A 15,608-nucleotide genomic window follows, 5' to 3' on the forward strand; every position below is an offset into this window, starting at 1 on the left:
GGCTCTCTAGCATATGTCAGCTCCTGCAGCTCACTACCGACAAGGATGTCAATCTGCACGTCCTTCGGGAGCACAAACCTCACCCTCTTCACCTTCGGCACTATCACATTCTAGTACATCTCCTTGTCTGTGGATAGCACTTATGTGTATGATCCATTGTCTCACTATCCTCTTGAAATGGTTGGCCTTTACTGATGGCGGACATGCTCTCATAGGTATGGTCGATGGTATCGTCTAGAAAGCCATTTTATTCATTAGAGTCGCGGCCGTGAATGAATTCTGCAATATTGCAGACTAAATCCTTCTCAAACTCTATCTCGTCCTTCGATACATTATGATACCCATATCGTACAACTACCCTGTATAAACAATACTATTTTGGGCCAACGCGACCAATCCAAAATTGCTCCTCAGCTTGGATATGTGGTATATGCACTAATTTAATGCATAGAAAGACCAGAACCCAATGAAAAATATAATTTGCCATTTTAGAATTTAGACAAATTATTGTACTAGTGCTCGAAGACAAATTACTTAGAAAAGTGCCACGAGAAAAGCATAAAGAAAAACATCAGATTCAACGAAGATGATGAGACACCTGTATTGGAAATATGCTATAGAGGCAATAATAAAGTGGTTATTATTATATTTCCTTGTTCATTATAATCGTTTATTATGCATGCTAGAATTGTATTGGTTAGAAACTCAAATACATGTCTGGATACATAGACAACACACTGTACCTAGTGAGCCTATGAAGGACTAGCTCGTTGATCAAATATGGTCAAGGTTTCCTGACCATAGACATGAGATGTCGTTTGATAACGGGATCACCTAAACTATGAACGTAGCATGTGATCGTCTCAGTTTATTGCTAATGTTTTCTTCATGTCAAGTATATGTTCCTGTGACCATGAGATCACACAACTCCCGGACACCGGAGGAATACCTTGTGTGTTTCAAATGTCACAACGTAACTGGGTGACTATAAAGGTGCTCTACAGATATCTCCGAGGGTGTCTGTTGGGTTGGCGTGAATCAAGACTAGGATTTGTCACTCTGTATGACGGAGAGGTATCTCTAGGGCCCACTCGGTAATACAACATCACAAGAAGCTTGCAAGCAATGATATTAAGGAGTTAGACACGAGATCTTGTATTACGGAACGAGTAAAGAGACTTACGATAACGAGATTGAACTAGGTATAGAGATACCGACGATCGAATCTCGGGCAAGTAACATACCGATAGACAAAGGGAATAATATACGGGATTGATTGAATCCTTGACATCATGGTTCGACCGATAAAGATCTTGATAGAATATGTAGGAGCCAATATGGACATCTAGGTCCCGCTATTGGTTATTGGCTGGAGAGTGTCTTGGTCATGTCTGCATAGTTCTCGAACCCGCTTGGTTTGCACATTTCAGGTTTGGTGACAATTTGGTATTGCTGATTTATGTGTGGTAGTAACCAAAAATTATTCGGAGTCCCATATGAGACCCCGTACGTCACGAGGAGCTCCTGAATGGTTCGGAGGTAAGGATTTATATATGGGAAGTCATATTTTGGCTACCCGAAAAGTTTCGAGTTTTTCTGGTATTGTACCGAGAAGCTTCTAGAAGGTTCTGGAAACCTCCGGAGGAGTCCAAAAGTCCACCAAGGGTTACACAATGTCCCAAGGGTTTGCATGGGATGAGGGGAGATGTTGTGGCCTTATTGGGCCAAGTGCACAAGTCCCTCAAGGCCCATGCAGTTGGGAAAGGTGGAAAGTCCACCTTTGTATGGAAGGGAAGGATGGGGACTAGGATTCCACCTCCTACCCCCTTGGATGCACCCTAGGGATTGGAGGGGCTATTCCCCACGCCCCTCCACCTATATACAGAGATGAGGGGGCGCCCCAAGAGCACACACGAAGCCCTTGGCATCCCTCTCTCTCTCTCCCTAGATCCTTTTCTCCTTCGTTTGCAGTTTCGGTAGCGCTAGGCGTAGCCCTGTCGGGATAGCACCACCACAACCACCACCACGCCATCGTGTTGCCGGAGAACTCATCTAATATTCCTCCCTCGCTCGTTGGATCAAGGAGGCAGAGACGTCATCGAGCTGTACATGTGCTGAACGCGGAGGTGTCGTCCGTTCGACACTTGATCGGGAGTTCATGGCACGGATCATGATTGGATCGCGAAGACGTACCACTACATCAACCGCGTTTCTTTAACTCTTCCGCTTAGATATCTACAAGGGTATGTGGATCTGATCTCTCCTCTCGTAGATTATCATCACCATGGATAGATCTTGTATGCGCATAGGAAATTTTTGTTTCCCATGCACCATAACCCAACAACCTGATGAAATGCAGGAAATTTGGTGACGAAGTGAGAGAAAATGGTTGGAATCCCGGACATAAGCTCTGTATGTACCAGACCATTCCCTCGGAGAGAGAAATGTCCAAGGAAGGGCCAATATTCAAGAGCCACCTTATAGATACCTTGTTTCCGACATCAAACTCATACTTATTTATGGTACCCTAATGCCACACACACATCATTATCATGAAAAGGAAAGCATGATGGGTACCTAAGCCCGTTCGCGAAACTCCACAAGGGATTCTAAGAAGTAAATAACTTCAATTGCACCAAAGAAGAGAAGGAATGTGATAGAAACACTATGCTCTTATTGGGATTTGTAGTGGTACTAAGCTATCGGATTCGACGTGGCGGACATGTTCGAGCGTCCCCATAGACGCCCCACACATGGCATAGATATGAGGGGTGTGAAACAACCTCAATGTTTGGCCTGGGTTTTGGGGGTCCGCTTGGTTGATGTTTTCGTGTCCACGCTCTATTCAGGATGTACACTCCGAACATTTAGGGAGGAATTAGGGGGTTTCAGATGTAGATGCTCTTATAACAGCCCTTTATATTTGCTTGGATCATGGGCTTTGAGCCACCCTATACTATGATTAATTTTGCACATTGAAATATTGCAAATTTGATTATTTCTTATGTTACGTAGTGTTGGAAATATTCCCTAGAGGCAATAATAAAATAGTTATTATTATATTTTCTTATTCAAGATAATCATTTATTATCCATGCTAGAATTGTATTGAATGGAAACTCAAATACATGTGTGGATACATAGACAACACACTATCCCTAGTAAGCCTCTATTAGACTAGCTCGTTGATCAAAGATGGTCAAGGTTTCCTGGCCATAGACAAGAGTTGTCACTTGATAACAGGATCACATCATTAGGAGAATGATGTGATGGAAAAGACCCAAACTATGAACGTAGCATGTGATCGTGTCAGTTTATTGCTACTATTTTCTACATGTCAAATATATGTTCCTATGACCATGAGATAATGTAACCCACTGACACCGGAGGAATACCTTGTGTGTATCAAATGTCGCAACGTAACTGGGTGACTATAAAGGTACTCTATAGGTATCTTCGAAGATGTCTGTTGAGTTGGCATGGATCAAGACTAGGATTTGTCACTCCGTGTGACGGAGAGGAATCTCAGGGCCCACTCGGTAATACAACATCACAACAATCCTTGCAAGCAATGCGACTAAAGAGTTAGTCACGAAATTTGGTATTATGGAACGAGTAAAGAGACTTGCCGGTAACGAGATTGTACTAGGTATAGAGATACCGACGATCGAATCTCGGGCAAGTAACATACCGAAGGACAAAGGGAATAATATATGGGATTAACTGAATCATTGACATAGAGGTTCAACCGATAAAGATATTCGTAGAATATGTAGGAGCCAATATGGATATCCAGGTCCCGCTATATGTTATTGGACGGGGAGTGTCTCGGTCATGTCTACATAGTTTTCGAACCCACAGGGTCTGCACACTTAAGGTTCGCTGACGTTTCGGTATAGTTGAATTATGTATGTTGGTGACGAATGTTATTCGGAGTCCCGGATGAGATCTCGGACGCCGCGAGGAGTTCCATAGTGGTCCGGAGATGAAGATTCGTATATAGGAAAGGTATATTCGGGTTTCGGAAAGATTTCGGGCATTACCGGTAAAGTACCGAGGGTGACAAATGGTTTCTCGGATTTCATCGGGAGGGGCCACCCACCCGGAGGAGAACCATATAGGCCTAGAGGTGGCACACCAGCCCCTAGTGGTCTGGGAGGCCAGCCTCATGGGCCTATTCGGACGAATAGAGAGGTGAGGACGAAACCCACTAGGAGGAGGACTCCTCCTCCACCAAACCGGATTGGAGGACTCCTCCCCATTGTGCGCCGCTGGCCAACCCTAGGGAATTTTCCCTAGGGTGCCACCCCTCCCTCCCACCTATATATAGTGGAGAGGAGAGAGCATATCGTACCACAAGCCACGGCACAACCCCTCTCCCTCCACTAGTTTGTCACGCCTCGTAGGTTGATTCGGGGGCGCATGACATAGCCCTGCCGAATCAGCTTATCCAACACTGCCGCCACGCCATCGTGCCGTCGGAGAATTCATCTACTTCTTTGCCCATCTTGCTGGATCAACAAGGCGGAGATCTTCATCGGCACTAGATGGTGATTGGATCGCGGGACGGCTTGTGATTTGGATCACGAAGACGTTCGACTACATCAACCTCGTTTCTTGATGCTTCCCACTTAGCGATCTACAATGCTATGTGGATCTGATCTCTCCTGTCGTAGATGGTCATCACCATGGATAGATCTGATTTGTGCGTAGGAATTTTGTTGTTTCCCATGCAACGTTCCCCAACACATAGTTCATGTGAGGACTAGTTGGAGGGATACAACCACATTGTGCCTCTATTTCTACACATCAAAGTTGAACTTTACCATTCCGCTAGGCATCAAGGGCTTGGAAATCACCTCTTTGTAGTCGGCGAAAATTAAGCCACTTCTTGTGTGTTGGACGAATTCTCATAGACATTAATTCCCTAAATTGGAGCATGATGTGCAGTTGAGTGTTATTTTCCAAGAAGGGGGCGTTATCGGTAATTCTACTAAGAAGATTGGGCGCTCCGAATCATGGAAGTGATATGTCCCAAACGTATCTATGATTTCTGCTTGTTCTATGATCTTTTGGGTGACATTGTTATATGTTTTGCTACACTTTTATATCATTTTACACATATTTGGACTAACCTACTAACTCAGTGCATCCAGTGCCAGTTTCTATCTGCTGATGTCTTTTTTGCAGGGGCTTTTACCCAATTTTCTGAAGCCCGAAAAAATCCATAAAAATATATTAAAAAATCAGCAAAACAGAAGCTTCGGGATCACTGAAGGAGGGCCAAAGGGGGGCCAGGGGCCTCCTATGCGGCCTGCTCGCGCGGCCTGGCCCTAGGCCGCGCCAGGAGGTTGCCTGGGTGGGCCCCACCTCCTCCGGTGCCCTCCTTTGGCCTACATTTAGTGTTCCATGAGGAAACCCTCGTAGACTTTCTGAAATCACGAATTTCTCCATCGTTCCATCGCCACAGCGCTTCCAAGATCGGGAGTGTCAGGAGACCTGTTCCCGGCACCCTGCTGGAGGGAGGATTGATCTCCGGGAGCTTCTCCACCACCATGGACGCCTCCCAGATGTGCCGTGAGTAGTTTCCCTTGGACCATGAGTCCATGACCACTAGCTATGTGATGTTTTCACTCCAATCTTATGCTTCAATGGTTAGTCCTTGTGAGCTTCCCTACATGATCAAGGCATCTATGTAATTCTCTTGCTATTGCTATGCTCGGTTTGTTGGGAACCAATGGATTATGAGATTATGTTCAGATTGTTATGAGTTATATATTTGATTATCCTTTTATATTATGTTCCTTAGTGATTCTTGCATGTTCTCTGTTGCTTTTTATTGCTTTGGCCAAATAGTAGATTGTAACTCCAAGAGGGAGCGTTATGCATGATTGTGAGTTCGGGCCCCTCGATGTCTAGCTTGAGTGACAAAAACATGAGACTAGGGGATGTGCTTGTTGCCACCAGGGAGAAAACAACGACGCATGTGACCAAGGTTGCAAGGATTGTTTACCTTACACATAGTTCGTTAATGCAGTTGTCCGTTGCTTTGAGTTTACACTTTGGGTGGGGCTCACTACTTAATACCGGAGAGATGTTCTGGATAGATATCTCAAGGTGGATGATTAGTAAGTAGATGCTGATGAATAAACGGTCTACTTGTCTCGGCGTATTGCCCATTACTATTGAACCTCTAACTATCAAGAAGCATAATTAGCATTACGGTGTGATCATAATTCTATCAATTGCCCAACTGTGATTTGTTTACCCTAGCATAGTTGTTTATCATCTTTTGGGAGAGAGACATCACTAGTGAACGTCATGTGACTCCGGTCCATATCACCATCATTGCTTACACCTCCATCATTTACCGCTTTATTTACTTTTCCGTTGCAATCACTATTACCTTCCCGCTTGTGTTTTGATTGTTTATAAAGTACAAGGCCGGAGAGATTGGCAACCTCTCTATACTCGTTGGGAGCAAAGTTATTTGTTGTGTGTGGAGGTCCACGTCTTCTGCTAGCGCCAGGGTGGAAGACACCTACTTGTTGAGCCTAGGATTCCTCCTGGTTCGATTAACCTTACAGTCTCCGTGTAAGGGAAATTTGCTGCTGACTACATCTCCACCTTCCACTTGGGGTCCAACGAGGGATGAGAAGCATATACATGACCTCGTCATCAGCAAGCTATATTGACTTGGTGGTAACTAGTACTTGCATGATCAAGTATGATGTCAAAGGATGGTTCCCTCATGGTGGTGTAACTTCATGTTGGAATAAAGGCCAACCCACTCGTAATTCCTGATGCTTCCTAGTCCTAGTTGTGTGTGGGTTCAACATCAATGTAAAAGTAGTTGCATTCAAGTGCAGAACTTTTGTACATCGCAATCATGGAAGGTGATATGAACCTAACAGTGGGTGAGCTCTATGCATTGCTTCCATCAAGTATGCTGGGTTTCTTATTTGTGAATTATTATCATGTTCCACCTATCTTCTCATGTTTAAATAGGAACATTGCCTGATACCATGTGGTGCAACAACAATGTTGTTGGATGCATTTTATGTAAGTCAATATTACCATAGAGAGGACACGAGCAATCATGTACGTTCTGAGCGTCTCCTTCGTCAATGAAGTAGCTATATAATAGACGCTTTGATCATATCACTTAAAATCCATAGTGTAGCTTCTTTAGATAACCAGATTAAGAAAGCATTTGGATCTGTCATCTCAATTCACATGGTTTCTAAAAATATCTTCCCGAGAAATCATGATGTGTAAAACATACAATCACATAAGACCTTTATGTAAAATCCATACCTATTTTTCTTCAATGGAAAATGAAGATGAGACAAGTAATAATTGTAGTAGTTATAAGACACAAATGCATAGTTCCAACTCTAGTGTCCATTCAATAAAAGCATTGTAGTGCGTGACAATGTTCTCTCTCCTAATCTCCACCCCATGCCTCACTGATACGTCTCCAACGTATCTATAATTTTTGATAGTTCCATGCTGATATATTATCATTCTAGAATACTTTTGGAATATTTATTTACCAATTTATTTATTTTTGAGCACTAACCTATTGACCTAGTGCCCACTGCGAGTTGCTGTTTTCTCTGTGTTTTTCACTTTTCAGGTTTTCCATCCCAAACGAAGTTTAATTGCCCTAAAACTTTTTGGTGATTTTTTTGGACCAAATGAAGACCAACGAGCATGGGAAGAAGGTTCGACGCCTCACGAGGGACCCACAAGACAACAGGGTGTGGCCTAAGGGCAGGGGCGCCCTAATGGTTTGTGCCTCCCTCATGGCCCTCCCGACTCTGGTCTTTGACTTATAAACTCTCATCTACCATAAAACACATGAGAGAGCCCCAAAACACTTTTTTACGGTGACGCAAGTCTCTGTTCTAACGAGAGGTCATCTGGAGCTCTGTTCTGACACCCTGCCGGAGGGTGATCGATTATGGAGGGACTCTTCATCAACCTTGCTACCCTCATGATGATGTGTGCATTGTTCACCACAGACCTACGTGTCCATAGTTAGTACCTAAATGGCAATCTCTCTCTCTCTTTGATCTTCAATACAATGATCATTGCATCTTTGCTTTGATCCATATGATGTAATTCCTTTTGTGTGGTGCGTTTGTTGGGATACGATGAATTGTGACTTTATGTTCAGATTATTCATGATAAATATTTGAGTCTCCTCTGAATACAAGATCGATATTTCTTCGGTGAGAGTGGTCCGTTGTGGTAGGTTTAACCTGGTGAATTTCTATATCCCAATGATAGAAGGGGACAAGATCCGTATTTGTTTTGATGATACTAAGGATAAAACAATTGGGTTTATTCATATTGCTTGAGTTTAATTTGTCTACATCATGTCATTGTTCTCCATGCACTACTCTGTCTTACTTAATACTCTAGATGCATGCTGGATAACTGTCGATGAGTGGAGTAACATTAATAGGTGTAGGCAGGAGTCGGCTATTTTATATGGATGTGGTGCCTATTTTGCACATGAACATTTATGTGAATATCACATAACTAACCGCTTTTCTGTCAATTGCCTAACAATAATTTGTTTACCCACCGTATGCTATTTTTCATGAGAGATGCCATTAGGGAAAGCTATGGCCCCCGGGTCTATGCACAACATATTGATAAAACCTTTATTACCCTGCTGCCATTTACTTTATTTTATTTTATCTTCCTATCTACAATTATCTACAAACCTCACTTTCTTGCAAATAACAAGACAAGAGGATTGACAACCCTCTTGCCCGCGTTGGGTGCAAATTGTTTGTTCTTTTGTGTGCAGCCGCTGAAGACGGTTGTGGTAGATATTCCTATTGGTTCGATAAACCTTGTTTTCACAATTGAGGGAAATACTTGCCCACATTGTGCTGCGATAACCTGTTCCTCTTCACGAAAAACCCAATGCAGATCACAAGTATCGGGAAGGATTTCTGGCATAGTTGTCGGGGAGTATTATCACCAACTGTCAAGTAACTCCACACAAAATTTCATTCACTTGTTCCTATTTTTATTTGCTGGTATATTTAGTTTGTCTCATAATAAACAAAAATACAAAAACATTTTTATTTGCTTGCTTAGCTTGTCACTAGATTACATCTTCGCTCTCTAGTTTGCTTGTCTTGCTTGTTACTTTGCTTGCTGGTCACCATGTCTCAAGATAATACTAAGTTGTGCGACTTCTCAAATACTAATAACAATGATTTTATTCGTACCTCTATACTACCCGCCACTAGTGCAGATGTGTTTGATATAAATGTTGCATTATTGAATCTTGTCATGAAAGAGCAATTTTTGGGAAGTCCTAATGAGGATCCCGCTTCACATCTCAATACCTTTGTTGAACTTTGTGATATGCAAACAAAAAGGATATGTATAATGATATTGTGAAATTATTATTTTTCCCTTTTTACTAAGAGAGAAAGCTAAAGCTTGGTCTTTATCTTTACCTCGTAATAGTATTGGAACATGGGATAAGTGTAAAGATGCTTTTATTGCCAAGTATTTTCCTCCGGATAAAATCATCTCCCTTAGAAATGAAATAATGAATTTTAAGCAGTAAGATAGTGAACATGTTGCACAAGCTTGGGGGAGGATGAAATTGATGATAAGAAATTGTCCAACACATGGTTTAAACTTGTGGATGATTATCCAAGATTTCTATGATGGACTAAACTTTGTGTCTTGAAATCTTCTAGATTCTGCCACATGTGGTACCTTCACAGAGGTGACCTTACGAGAGGCCACCAAACTTATGGACAACATCATGATGAACTATTCTCAATGGCATAACGAAAGAGCTCCAACTGGTAAGAAGGTAAATTCTGTTGAGGAATTCACTACTTTGAGTGAAAAAGTGGATTCTCTTATGAATTTGGTTACTAATAAAAATACTCATGTTGATCCTAATGATATTCCCTTGTCTACCTTGATTGAACAAAATAATGATGATATTGATGTAAACTTTGTATCATGAAATAATTTCAAAAACAATGCTTATAGGGTTAGTTTCAATGCTAGGGCATATCCCGTAATAATCGTAATGGTTATGGCAATTATTAAGGTAATTATTATGGAAATTCTTCTACAAATTCTAATATGACACCCTCTTATGTAGAGAACACAATAGATGAATTAATAAATTCTCAAAAAGTTTTTAATAATATGGTAGAAGAAAAATTGCATGTTGTTGATACTTTGGCTAAAAACATGGATATGATTGCTCTCGATGTAGAAACTCTTAAAAAGCTTTGCCTCCTAAGCATGATTTTAATAATACTACTAAGTATATCCAAGTTTCTATTAATGAAAGTAAGGAGAGGACCGCTAAGTTGAAAGCTAAGCGGGAATTCCTATAAAAAGCTCTTCCACCTGATTTTTACCGGGATCATGATGAAGATGTTAAAATTATTGGTAGTTCTCCTATTGAATATTTGTTTACTTCTCTGAATGTTAATGATAAAGGGACTAGATATGAGTCAACTCTAGTGAACGATTGTCTTGTTTTCTTGGTGGGTGATGATTTTAATGCTAAAACTGAAAAAGTGGGTTTGGAGAGGTCAAAACTTTAACTAGTGATGTGCTCACTATTTTGGATTACAAGGACTTTAATTATGATAATTGTTGTACACTCCCGGAACCTTCCCTACGTACACGACATAGAACTACTTCATCTCCATCAAGGATCTAGATACCTGTTAGAGATGCATCTTCAAAAAGAGAATGTACAATCATATGCAACAAAATATACTGGAGCAACACGAAAAGAAAGGGTATGCAAATAGATGCAACATATAGTAAAAAAAATGAATGCTGTTTCATCATGCACAAACTAATTAATTAGAGGTACACATGTCATCGTGCCCAAACTAACAAATTAGCGTTACGCAAGTTCGGCAGGGACTGTGGACATCACAAAGTTTCATCGCTACAGAGATTATACAAGTTCAGCCGACACATATCATCATCAACATCATACTAAATCACTAGAATTTCCATCCACCCATATCATTGAGGATGCACCCTAGCTTCTTGAACGGTGTGATGTCCTGTCGTTGCATGCCTATGCGAGTTCGGATGCTAGCTCGCGATATAGGGCCGTGGTGCAACATCCCCTTCTCTTCGACCACTTCTTTCAAGATGATCATTACAATGTCCCTCTGGATGCGAAAGAAATCATCCCTAAGTTTACAATGTGCTTCATCTTGGCATTCTACCCACTTGCAGATATGATCATCACTTCTGGTTGTCATGCGAAGCTGTTGGTGGTCCCTTCTGTACTCCATCATGAGATAGAGGAGGTAGAATCCATCGTTCCTGCTTGGTTTCGGGACATGGATGCAACATTGGTTAGTTTTATGCCTGAAACCCGGCTTGTGGTTGCTTTGTTTCCTGATCTGTAGGTGGCCACCCCTCAAGCTCAAGTCATGGAGAGCATCATCTAGAATATTCATTATGTGGGTGTAGTCCTTCTTCTCGTAGTTTGTAGTAGGTTCCAAATATACGGAATGCGAGACTCGAGGGTAAAGAATGATAAAAATGGTGCGTTCGTTGCGGCGGTTAAAAAACAACTCACATTACTCTCCATTTGAGAGAGAAGGAATGATTGAAATGTACGAAAGGGTTGTTCCACACTAACTTACTTTGGATGATAAGGGAGGAGGACAATTTCCTTGTCCTTATTACTTATCATGAAGTTTTCGAGGTACTTCCTCGCAATTTTACGCTCAAAGTCACTGAGACGCAGGAATAACTCGTGCATGTAGTATGGATCCACCACACAGATTTGCGAGACTTGTTCCCTCTTCACGACGGAGTTCATATGTAGCACAATAAGGCGGACGATTGTAAAATCGAGCCGTCTTGTCAGAGTCATCTCGAAGATATGGTCAAAGCGCTCGAAGAACACCTCCGCGGGACGTGTGTCGACGTAGCACTTCCCCTCACGCACACGAACCGTGTATGTTGGATATCCTGGATCCTTCGTTCCTAGTAGGCTTACCTTAGTCGACACCACATGGTCGTGCAGTCTCCTGAGATCCCCTGATATGGCGTCCAACGATTTTGGCGATAGGATGGGCTCGCCCGTGACATGGAACTTGGTCGCACCTGTGATGGGTACATGGTCTTCAAAATCCATCATTTGGTTGCTATGTGCTCTGGCTTGTTTGTAGGCAGCACAACCTTTCTTCAGCGGCCTCTTCCTCTTTTTCTAGGGCCGACCTTCCAAACCCTTCCTTAACCCCTGCCACAGTGTCGTCGGGCTAAGCACTGTACAACCTCAGCTAGTTCAGCTTGCATTGAGGAAGCATCTTTAGGCGCGTCCTGTGAGGATTGCATGAAGAGAGACTTCTTGCAATCAGCCCTGCTAGGACATTCCTGCTCGGGCACATCATCCATCTCCTCGTGTCGTCCCCCCGCTCTCACTGGGCACTACAGGCGCTGCTATTTGCATAGGCGGGGTGGTGGTGTTCATACCTTCTGGCTGATGTGTGGTTATTGGTGTGCCCTCGGCCGCCTCCAAACGAAGAAGATTTTTCGGCCATAGAAGCAGCCAACCCTTGCAGCTTCCAAGCCCCATCAGGGTCTCGTCGTCCTCTCCCCCGAGCCGTACTAAAGGTGGCAAATCCTTGTGCCCAAATTTCACACTCGACAAGTTAACCCTAAAGTGGCAAAAGGGGATCGAATAGTCATGGAATATGAGTTCCAAGAGCTTTGTTATCACTGCCTTTCCCACGTCCACCTTCTGGCCTTTGAACAAGTAGAGTATGGTGCATGGGGTTTCATCGGCATGCAAAGACATGTGTGCGGCGTAAAACATCCGGAAGGCGACGGAAACAGAATATTCTAGATATATGTTGGTGTGACGTGTAATTACCGTTAGGGCATCGACCTTGGCCAAAGACGAAGGCCCGCCTAGCACGCCAGAGATAGAGCATGGGCTGCTATGAGCGGGTGCTCGTGCGGGAGCAGGAGGAGGCGCAGTTGCGAGAGCATGTGATGTTTTGGTTGTGATGTTCACCGAGTTGCTCCCGACGAAGTTGGGCATGGGAAAATCATGCACCGTCTTGTTTAGATTCTCCTTGATACAATGCATGCTAGCCAGGACCAAGTTAGTAGCGAAATCATTTCTGCAGGCATGTACAGCTTCAACGACTGCCTACTGGACCAACTCATTTTTTTTCTCGTGAGCTGCTTTTCTCGCGTCCTTAGCTTCTTTCTTTTCGAACGCAAGCTTAACCTTCTCGTTTATGTCCGCCTGATTGAACTTCTTTTTTTGCTTCTTGGCCTCTGGGCCCTCGTTGTAAAATACCTTCCACATGGCGTCGTGCACACGTCCATATTGCGGCCGCTGGTACAATGGGAGTCCCTTCAGTTCGTTCAAGGCCCGGTTGAGAGGGGTATCCCACTTGGGCCTCATCAACTAACACTTGCTTTCAGCTGCAAGCCTGTGTTGTTTTTTGTGGAAAAGGAACGTGAACCTGACTTGATCAGATGCTAAATGTAAGGTGTGGGAAAAGAATAACTACCAGGATTCTTTCCAATCTCCTCGTGACGGGGTCCGTGTAAAAAACTTATTTTCATTGTCCGTCTTGTAGCGGGCCCTGGTGAAGTCACGCTCCAAGGGGGCGGTGAAATTCGCGAAGGGGTCTCGGAGACCCGTGCCTTCACGTTCCGCGTCCACCGTATCCCATATGGGCCTTTTTGCCAAGGTAGACACGGATCCCGAGGTGTTGGTTCCCCGTGTTCCTTTGCTGAAGCACCTTGAATTTATCAGCCTAAGCCTGCGCTGCCTCGGTAGCGCAAGTGTCCTTGAACTTTTGGAACTCCTCTTCCCTAAGTGTTGGATTTTCGTCCAGAATCTTGGACAGGGGATCCTTAGCTTTAATAGCTTGTTTCACCCTCCCTTTCCAGGAGGCCAAATCATTGTTGAACATGCCCATGGCATGATTGTTGATCTTCTGCATGGCAGGGTCATCCCACAGGAGTTTCTTTTCATCCCGCTCGGGGAACTGGAATCTCTTGTGCAACTTCGTTAGGAGCAACTGCTTCAAATTTTATTTACCCCTTAAGTCATCATGATTGATGCTCGCGGTTTCCCTTAGGATTCATCCGAGTTGGTTCTTGTAGCACTTGCAAGGTTCATCCGGCTCTAATGTCTCAAACTTGCGAGTGGCCATCTTTGTGATGACGAGTCGTCCGATGCCGAGTTTGTTAGGTTTTCGTATCCTCTACTTCTTCTTGTCGCCGGTACCTTCCTTGTCGGTACCTTCCCCGCTGGTCTCAGCGCTGCCATCATTGTCGGTGTCATCGGCGTCGATGTCGGTGTTAGTGCCATCATCGAGGGTGTCCTGCAAACCTTGACTGTGCATAATAGCCAAATAGTTGAGGTAGCTATGTTCACCATCATAATCCATCTCGTCTGCATCGTGGTAAGAAGGCCTGGTTTCTTCGTTGCTCGACATGTTTCCTACAATTAAGTCTCCTCGTTTAATTCTTAAACTATAGTAAAATGAGAAATGACATAAAAAGGTATATGGTTTGCCGGAATGTCGTTTCATTCCTGTCGCAGCAAATCCTGATATTCGATATGCCTACTTTCTAGTACAAGTCATGCGAAAATTGACGGAAATTTCGGCATGAACTTTGCTAAAAAGTGGACATATCGAGCGCCTGAAATTCACCAGAATGGAAATGAATCAACATTTCGGCGAAACATAGGCCACTCGGATCATTTACCCTGCACATAACCATCATTTTCTAGATATCACATGTCCAAAATATGACATGTCCAAATTCCAAATATCACATGTCCAAATCACATGTCCACATATCACATGTCCACTTCAAATTTAAATATAACATGTGGAAAATATAGAACTTGAAGAAAAGTACAAGAAGTCTTTGTTATTCACAATATTTGTAACTAGTGTTAATCAATTTTGTTTTTTCTTTAAATAGCCTATATAGAACTTGAAGAATAATTTGCAACCTAAGAACCTAATAAAAATTAACATAAGTAAATTAACCTAAGTAACTTAACCTAAGAACCTAATAAAAATTAACCCAAGTAAACTAACCTAAGTAACTTAACCTAAGTAACTTAGCCTAAGCAAATTAACCTAAGTAACTTTACCTAAGAACCTAATAAAAATTAACCTAAGTAAACTAATATAAGTAACTTAAGCTAAGTAAATTAACCTAAGTAAGTTAACCTAAGAACCTAATAGCAACAATTCTGCTTTCTATTTAAATAGCAATAAAAATTAACCTAGGTAAATTAACCTAAGAACCTAGTAGCAACAATATCCCGAGTAAATTAATCCACGAACCTAATAACTTAACCTAAGAACCTAATAAAAACTAACCTAAGTAACTTAACCTAAGAACCTAATAAAAATTAACCTAAGTAAATTAACATAAGTAACTTAACCTAGCTAAATTAATGTAAGTAACTTAACCTAAGAACCTAATAGCAAGAGTTCTGTTTTTTCTTTAAATAGCAATAAAATTAACCTAAGCAAATTAACCTAAAAACCTAATAGCAACAATAACCTAAGTAAATTAACC

General features: G+C 42.4%; 1 pseudogene; it reads right to left on the minus strand.

Annotated features, from left to right (window-relative positions):
• Positions 1-13,359, minus strand: part of LOC123408456 — a 13,507-nt pseudogene extending 148 nt beyond the window's left edge.
• Positions 13,360-15,608: the final 2,249 nt, after the last annotated feature.

The sequence above is a fragment of the Hordeum vulgare genome, chromosome 7H (assembly GCF_904849725.1).
Source record: "Hordeum vulgare subsp. vulgare chromosome 7H, MorexV3_pseudomolecules_assembly, whole genome shotgun sequence".
Taxonomy (NCBI): domain Eukaryota; kingdom Viridiplantae; phylum Streptophyta; class Magnoliopsida; order Poales; family Poaceae; genus Hordeum; species Hordeum vulgare.